Source organism: Desmodus rotundus, chromosome 4 (assembly GCF_022682495.2).
Source record: "Desmodus rotundus isolate HL8 chromosome 4, HLdesRot8A.1, whole genome shotgun sequence".
NCBI lineage: Eukaryota > Metazoa > Chordata > Mammalia > Chiroptera > Phyllostomidae > Desmodus > Desmodus rotundus.
The window spans coordinates 69,257,813-69,265,557 of record NC_071390.1 but is presented as its reverse complement, the minus strand read 5'-3'; the positions used below and the strand labels follow the sequence as shown (position 1 = coordinate 69,265,557).

The 7,745-nt window shown below is 45.5% G+C and overlaps 1 non-coding gene across 1 annotated transcript; it reads left to right on the top strand.

Annotated features, from left to right (window-relative positions):
- Nucleotides 1–6,786: 6,786 nt before the first annotated feature.
- LOC112305656 (U6atac minor spliceosomal RNA) lies at nt 6,787–6,912 on the top strand. Its single transcript, XR_002974831.1, has one exon. It is a non-coding gene; the product is annotated as a U6atac minor spliceosomal RNA (small nuclear RNA).
- Nucleotides 6,913–7,745: the final 833 nt, after the last annotated feature.

Genomic DNA, 7,745 nt, shown 5'->3' with positions numbered 1-7,745 from the left:
GCTGCTCTCTAAGAGAGAGAGAGGGCAAGAGGGCCAAAGAGCCAGGACCCCTGCCTGGACAGGCTTTTATTGCTTTTCTGGGCACATCACATTGAGGATGGTCCTCATTTACTATGCACAGGTTTGCTGTAGGTGATTACCTTTTACAAATAGCAAAGGAAAGAATGTTGCTAATTACTTCAAAGAGAAGGATATTACAGATAAAGGGGAAAAGCGGTTGAACTGGTTACACTCCATACTTGGGAGGTTAGCTCAGAATTGAGGAAGTTAAACATATGCAATAAACATTTGTTGCTTTAATCCAGGGTGAGAGAGTTTTAGCAAAAGCAAGTCTCATAGCAGCCTAGGTACAATGCAAGCCTGATTCCCCATGGGAAAACCTACCCATGGGTGTGGGTCCTGTGTACCAGACCTCACTCCCCACTGGCCTTTCTGAGTGGGGGCTGGGCTACATTTCCCACGCCAGGCAGAACAGTTCCCTATATGGCCCTGCCTCCCACCTGTGCTGTCATGGCCAGCAGTGAGGAGACTTGACTCTTCCAGGATGAGCTACACCTTGGCTTAGTTACATTCCCCAGAAGCAGACCCTAAGAGGAGGATGCTACACACATGTGAACTACAAAGGATATGCTCAGGGAAGCCAAGGAGTCTGGGGGAGCTGGGGTGCGATATCACACCAACAGTGCTGCCTCCCATGAACCCTGGGACAAAATCTCCCAGGCACTTTCTGCTCTTTAGTGTTAAAGCAGCTCCAGTTGCCCAAGCATCCTCCAAGGAAGAGCCCTGGGTGCTGAAAGCACATTAGAGTGAGGGTGTGGATGGTAGCTGGTAAGAGAAACAATAAGAAGAAATCTGAGGAGTTCTAAGCTGAGCACCAAGATTGCCTAGTACACACCTAAAAAGAACTACATCTGTGTGGGTTTTCTCAGTAACACAAAACATAAAACCTCACCACAGTTGTTTAAATAATGTGAGAATTTATTACTTTTCATAACAAGAAGTCTGAAGTATAGGGGCTGCCATAGGTCAATTAACAAACAAGGAGGAGGGAATTGCCTTTAGTAGGATCTGCCTTAGAGGTGATACCTTAAATTGAAGGAAAGCAACTGCTACAATGAAATTATCGGTGTTTGTGGACCTGGGGGAGAGGGGAGTTGTTTGTGGCCATCAGGCCTTCCTAGAGATCCTAACATATCACCAGGTGTTGGGCCATTCTGCTTGGGCTAGCAGGCCTTCTCTGCTCCTGCCTTCAGTCTGACCTCACAGTGAGTCTGCAGTGGAGGACAGCCCCCAATAGGTGAAGCAGTTTACCTTCTGCTGCACAGTAGATGCCAATGCCAGAAGGTGTCCAGCTTTGGGTGCAGTCCACCATGCTTCTGTGTGTCTAAAAAAGGTTATCAAGTACACATTCAATCCCATTACTCAGTCTTGTACCCTGTGTTAAAACCTTCTTCAGAGTCAGGGGCTGGGGTTGGGCTGGGACCTCCAGCTATCCATGGCTCTTCACTGACTGCTTGTCTCATGTGCGTATTGGGTATGTGGGCCTATGTCACTGACCTTTTCACTGAAGATCATAAGGGGGAGGATGGAGGGGCAAGAAGACCTTCTGGTAGATTAATCCTTGGCAGCACAAGGCTTCCTAAAGTACTCCTGTCTGAAGACAGACTGACATAAGGTAGGATAAAGCTTCCCCAGACTCTACTTTAGCTGGGGTTTCCAATTCATAGGACTGGATGTGCTTCCTGGCTCCCCACAGCTCCAGTAAGACCCTGAGACCAGAGACATGCAGAGTCAAGGGAGTTCTTGTGTATTAGGCTCTCTTCACAGGAAGTGAGAGCACTACATGATACTGCAGGGGGTTGGCATCCCTAATGTCTCATCATGGTGGTGCCTTCCTAAGGAGCTGTCTGCTCACAAGAAAGTACACTGTCACCAAATGGTGAGGGGAGCCTCATGGGGGTGGGGGTTAAGCAAGAGCTGGACTTGGCCCATTCAAGCTCTTGCTTTACACCCTTCCAAGAGCTCATTCCCATGCCCAATGGGAAAGATGGGAAAAGTACAGCCAGGCTCCACTGTACACTGTGGCCTGGGGCTCTGGACTCCCCAGTGAGACTCCCAACCCTCCTCTATGTGCCCACTGCCTCACAGACTTCCCAGGCAGCTAAGAGCAGGGAATAAAAACTGAACTCTATTTCCAGCACAATGAGCCACACACTGGTTCAGTCTGTCTCGGGGGCCTGCTGGGTGGACTCATAGGGCTGCCAGGGCTGGAGGGAACCCTTGTCCAGCTCAAGTGCCCAGGTCTTCATAAAGTTATCATTTAAAAATTTTTTTAATCTTGCTTTTTACCTATCACATGAACTTACACTTAATGGCATTATAGTGAAAGGCAGGGAGTTCCGCGGAGGAAAACCTGTGCTGAATATACCTTGTGTAGTCCCTGTTATTCATTCAAGAATTACTTCCCAGATCTAGAGTCCTCAACCCACAGAGTCTTAGAGATCTGAGACTCTGTTAGAAGGTAAGGGAATCACGGGCAGAAAATACTGTACTTGTTTAAGTCCCATACCAAAGTGAATGGCTTATCCATTCAAACAAGATGACTCTACAGTTATATTTTATGAGGATTGTTGTAGCTCACCTGAAGAATTTTTTTAAATGGTCCATTCTTTCTCTCTTTCTCTATTTCTCTCTCTCTCTGTCCCTCCCCAGCCCCCACCACTCACACCCACTCATCTATAACTTTGGTCCCAAATGCTGTGATCAAAAGCATAGCACTCTTCTTCAGGGATTATCACTTTCCAATGTGGGTCCTGCAAAAAAAGCCAAGATCTACACAGGTAGGAAGCCATTACATAGGGGAAGAAGATAGATCTTGGTGACCCCTAGTGTCCACCTACTGGAGGAATAGATTTCCTGGCTCACTCACAGAATCCTCTCACAAAGGCAGGACAGGAAATAAGGCCATTGGCAGCCACCTGCTCAGAATGGAAAGGGAGAACCAGAAAGTGCAGTCAGGGCCTGGGGGTACAGAACACAGAAAGAGGCAGCCCAGCTCTGTTGACAGGCCAAGCTTCTCCCTGCACAAAGAAAGGAGGAGGAGAAAGAGTGAACCAGGGCCCCCCTTGGTGCAGCTGCTGCCACAATGGAGGTATTGAAGCTAGTGCTGGAAAAAGGACGAGCATGGGGGAAGGGCTTCCAGGAAAGCCCACATGAGAAGGTCCAGCATCTGAGGAGCTGTACGGATGGAACTGTACTCTTGGGGAAGTAGCCTCCTGACCTTTAAGTCTTCTCTCAAGGCCAGGAAGTGGGGTAAGATGGACTGCAAATGGCCACCCTGAGCTCATTCCTGCATCTCATTATCTGCCCTGCCCCCAAAGGCATCAAAGACCTGTTGTTCTCAGATTCTCTACCCAGCTGCCTTCTCAGTCTTTGGCTGAAACATGTGTTGTATGTTGTAGGCACAATGAAAGTAGAAAAGGACCTGAATGGAGACCCCCTTATGCCCTGTACCCCTTCTATACTATTTCTTACCTCCCCAGATCCCTTCATAATTGGAGCACCAGGTTTTCAATGCCTCTAGAGACTGGGGTCCTCTCCTCTACCCTGGAACAAATGCCATAACCCCTGATGGTGCCTGGGCAATAGCTGGCTGGTGTTGTGAGGCCCCAATGTGGCTCTCATGAGTTTGCACTGGGCTCTGCATCTAATTTTCTGTGTGTTTCATGTAAATCTCCTTGCCCTCAGACCTTCAGATCCATGCTTTTTACACTGAGGAAGTTGGAATGGATGATCTCAAGACCATCATTCACTTTTGTTAGTTGATTATTAGCAATTGGTTGGACAGATCTGGCAGGGGCCTTTTGTGTTTTTAATCTAAACATCCCTCAAGTCTGTCCACTCTTTTCATCTCCACTCTCACCACGTTAATCCCAGCTGCAAAGCTCCTTGCCTGGACTACCAAAATATTCTCCAGGCCTCCCTTACCATCCTCCTTTAATTCATTCACTTTAAAAGATGCAAACATGATTGTATCATTCACCATCTAAAATCCCTTTAAAAATTTCCTGTTACTTTTGAGTTGAAGAAGCAAATTCCTGTCCCATTGCCCAGAAGGCCTTGCATGGCCTAGTAACTCCTGTCAGCCTTCTACTATCTTCTTCACATACCTATTGTCTCCTATCAGAAAATAAAATTCCCAAGGTCAGGGCCATATCTGGCTTTGCTCTTTATTTCCAGCTTATAACTTTATCCAGGGCTCAGCCAATAGTAGTAAGTGAACAAATAAGTGAATGAATGAGTACCTGATCACAAAAAGCAGTTGTCTTTCTGGGATATAAAGAGGAGAGCTCCCCAAACCCTGATACCTTAAGTCCATCCCTCTCAAGTCCCTTTCCACTCCACAGAGTCTTTGTTTCAAGAAATCTAATGTAGGTTTACAAGACATATATGGCCTACTCATTCTGGCACCATGATACAGTTTCCTTCACTGAGTAGCTGTAAATGTAAAGCACATTATGTTTGGGGCAAAGTACCTGGGTGAGTCTATGTAGAATTAGGCAATGCCCTGCTCATTCCAGTCACTGCAATGTCCTTCACAGATGCAGAAGCTTCCTGAGAAACCTTGGTACTCAATTTCTTTCTGCCCTGAGATAACCAAATTATAAGAAATATAGATCCCTGGGAAAACACAGGCAAGGAACTTGCTCAGGCCAGGAAGACCGTCCACAGCACAGATATCTTGGAAGGATCAGTGATGTTACTACACATACATGGTTGGGGTCTTCAAGAGGCCACCTTCCCTGAGCCCAGAGAAGCTGTAAGCATTACCAGGGAGGCACAAGTGCTTCTGTGGTCCCATGGGACAGCAGTTCTGTGGCCAAAACTTCACAGTATGTTGTCAGATTGCCCGAGGCTATGGAAGCATTGCCAGCTCTAGCTCTGAATTTAAAAGAGGGTTTGAGGATGAAGATTTAAGGTCAGAATCATAAGAACTGAGCATGAGGGGAGAAGAGGAATAGTGAGACCTGGAGAGTCAACAACACTTCCCTTGAGCAATTCCTATGTGGGAGGTGAAGGGGTGGATTCATATGAGGGATTCCCTCACTGACAGGAGGCCTAGAGAGACAGACAAAACATTCATGTCTGCTGCTTAACATGTCCTTGCTAAATATTTTCCCAAAGATTAAATTCATGAGTGAACAGATCGGTCTCATCTTAAAGCCAACTGTTTGGTCTTAGGCAACCATTTTTCCTCTCTGTGCTCCATTTTCCTCAATCTGTAAAATGGGCAATGTGTTCCTTCCCTAGGACTGTTGTGGAGATTAAGCAAGCCTCACACATGGTTTGCACACAAAAAGTTACCAAGAAATGTTTATTCTCCTCCAACTCCTTCCTTGTTTGGGAACAGTTTACCCATTTACAAACAGAGCCCATTAAACTAGATGCTCTACCCAGGCTCTTTTGATTCTGATGTTTCCATGTCTAAGAAAAACCCTGGGTCTAGCCAGGCCTGCCACTGGGCTGCATGGACACAGAAGAGTCTTTATTCTGGCCAACTCTTGATCACTCACTCTCACTTAGCTGGTTGGTGCATTGGGGATGAAAGAGAATAAAAAGAAAGGTCTTGAGGAATGCTGGGGAAGGGAAGCCAAGTGTCTGGACTATGTGCCTCCAGGCTGCAGCAATGGAATAACTCTCCAAACATTCTCCTTTAACAGGAAGTGGAGTGTGAGTCACACTCTGCACTCCCCCCGGGGGTTTTTTGCTAAGCAGAACTGCAAATTGTTCAGCAAATTAGACTGCATTCTGAACTCAGCCTCAATTCAGAGCAAATCTCAAGCAAAGGGCACTCCCAGGACCACAGGAGGAAGTGCTCCCCATCATCCCCTCACTGCCTCACCCCACCTCCTAGTGGTCAGGAGAGTTAGCTGCAGGAAATCTTCAATTAAAAGGGCAAGTGGTCCAGCATGGTTCAGTTTACCAAGAACTTTCTCTTAGCAATGATTGGATTCCTAAAACAACCCTGTGAATCCAGCAGGACAAGATTGTACTATCATTGCTTTGCAGAGAAAGCTACTGAGCATCAAAGACAGCATACAGTTTGCATGGCTGCAAGAGAAGGATGTGAGGAAACTGAGGCAACCCAGTGTTCCCAGGTGATATGATCCCCACTTCACTATACTGCCCACTGGGGGCATTCTTAACTCTGCAGTCGAGGTTACAGATGGATTGTGGGAATCCTTCATGAGGTTTTTAAACAGCTATCACTGGTCTAAGTTGGTTTATAAACACCACTGGAAAAATTAAAGTTAGCTGAGCCATGGGGAAGTGGGATTGCACAGACTCACATGTGTGCCAGGAGATAGCTGCAAATGAACTTTCCACAAGGTGTTGGTCAGCCCAGATAACAGAGACATTTGAAGACATAGACATCTTCTGTCTTCAAAGAAGAAGAATGATAAATAGAAATGTTATTTTTGTATATTTATTTCCCATAATGTTTTGTCCACCAATCTTCCTTCAATCTGTCTTGCTGATAGGAGAATTGGGAACAATGTAGCAGGAACACAAGAGAATAAAATATTTAACATTCAATTTTTTGAACTCCCAAACTAGGCCTCAAACTCACATTTTAGACAAGAGTGAGAAAAGCCCCCAGTAGGGGAAACAAGGATAACTTTCTTCCCATAACAGCAGATTAGGAGAGAAAAAAAGGTGGACCTGGCCTGGGAGGAATGACTGGGCATCATACCTGGACTGGGAAAAATAAAGAACTTGAGGCCTGTGTTGTATGAAAGGAGAGAAGGTTAGAACTCCCCTTGACAAGGGTGGAAGAGTCCCTTGAGCTTAACAACACCCACACGGTTAAGGCATTGCCACCTAGTTCATGACATCTAACCACTGTTTTTTTCGAACCACCCCCTCCCATTTCACAGACAAGAAGACCAGCAGAACTAACCTGACCGGTTTAAAGCCAGCAGAAGACCTTATTCTTTTTCTCCCTCCTTTCCCCCTGAATTCCTTCTTCCTTTCTGTCCTTCTTTCTTTTTTTATTCCTTCTTCCTTCCATTCTTTACCTTTTTTATTCCTTCTTCCTGCCTTCTTTTATTTATTCTGTTGTTTTAATTTTTGTTAAAATTCCTTCTTATCTTGCCTCCGATTTTCCTTTATTCCTTCTTCCTTCTTTCCTTTCCTTTTCTATTCCCTTTTTCCCTCCTTCCCTTCTCCTCCCCCCCCCCATTCTCTTTATCCCACAGGTGAGACAATAAAACTTGGAGTGATGAAAAGACCAGAGTTAGACTGTGTTACACCCATAAACGTCAGCTCAAGACCAGTGAACACAGGAGATTAGGAGACGGCACCACTAAATCCCATTGGCATTCTACCAAAGAAGTTCATACCATAAACACAGGGAGTCAAAACAGATAAATTTAAGAAGCAGGGGCTAACAAGAAGAGTCTCACAAACAATGGGAAGACAAAGAAAAAAGCCCCAAATGAAAAGAAAGGAGGAAGCCTCAGAAATAATGCTAACTGAAAAAGAGGCAACTCAACTATCAGATACTGAGTTCAAAGCAATGGTCTTCAGGAAGCTCACTGACCTCACAGAGAACTACCAGAAGCTACAGGGAAACTACAATGAACTCACTGCAAACTATATTAACATGAAAAAGGAAATAGAAACTATCAAAAGGGCCAAGAGGAAATGAAGAATACAATTTCTGAATTGAAGAACACAGTAGA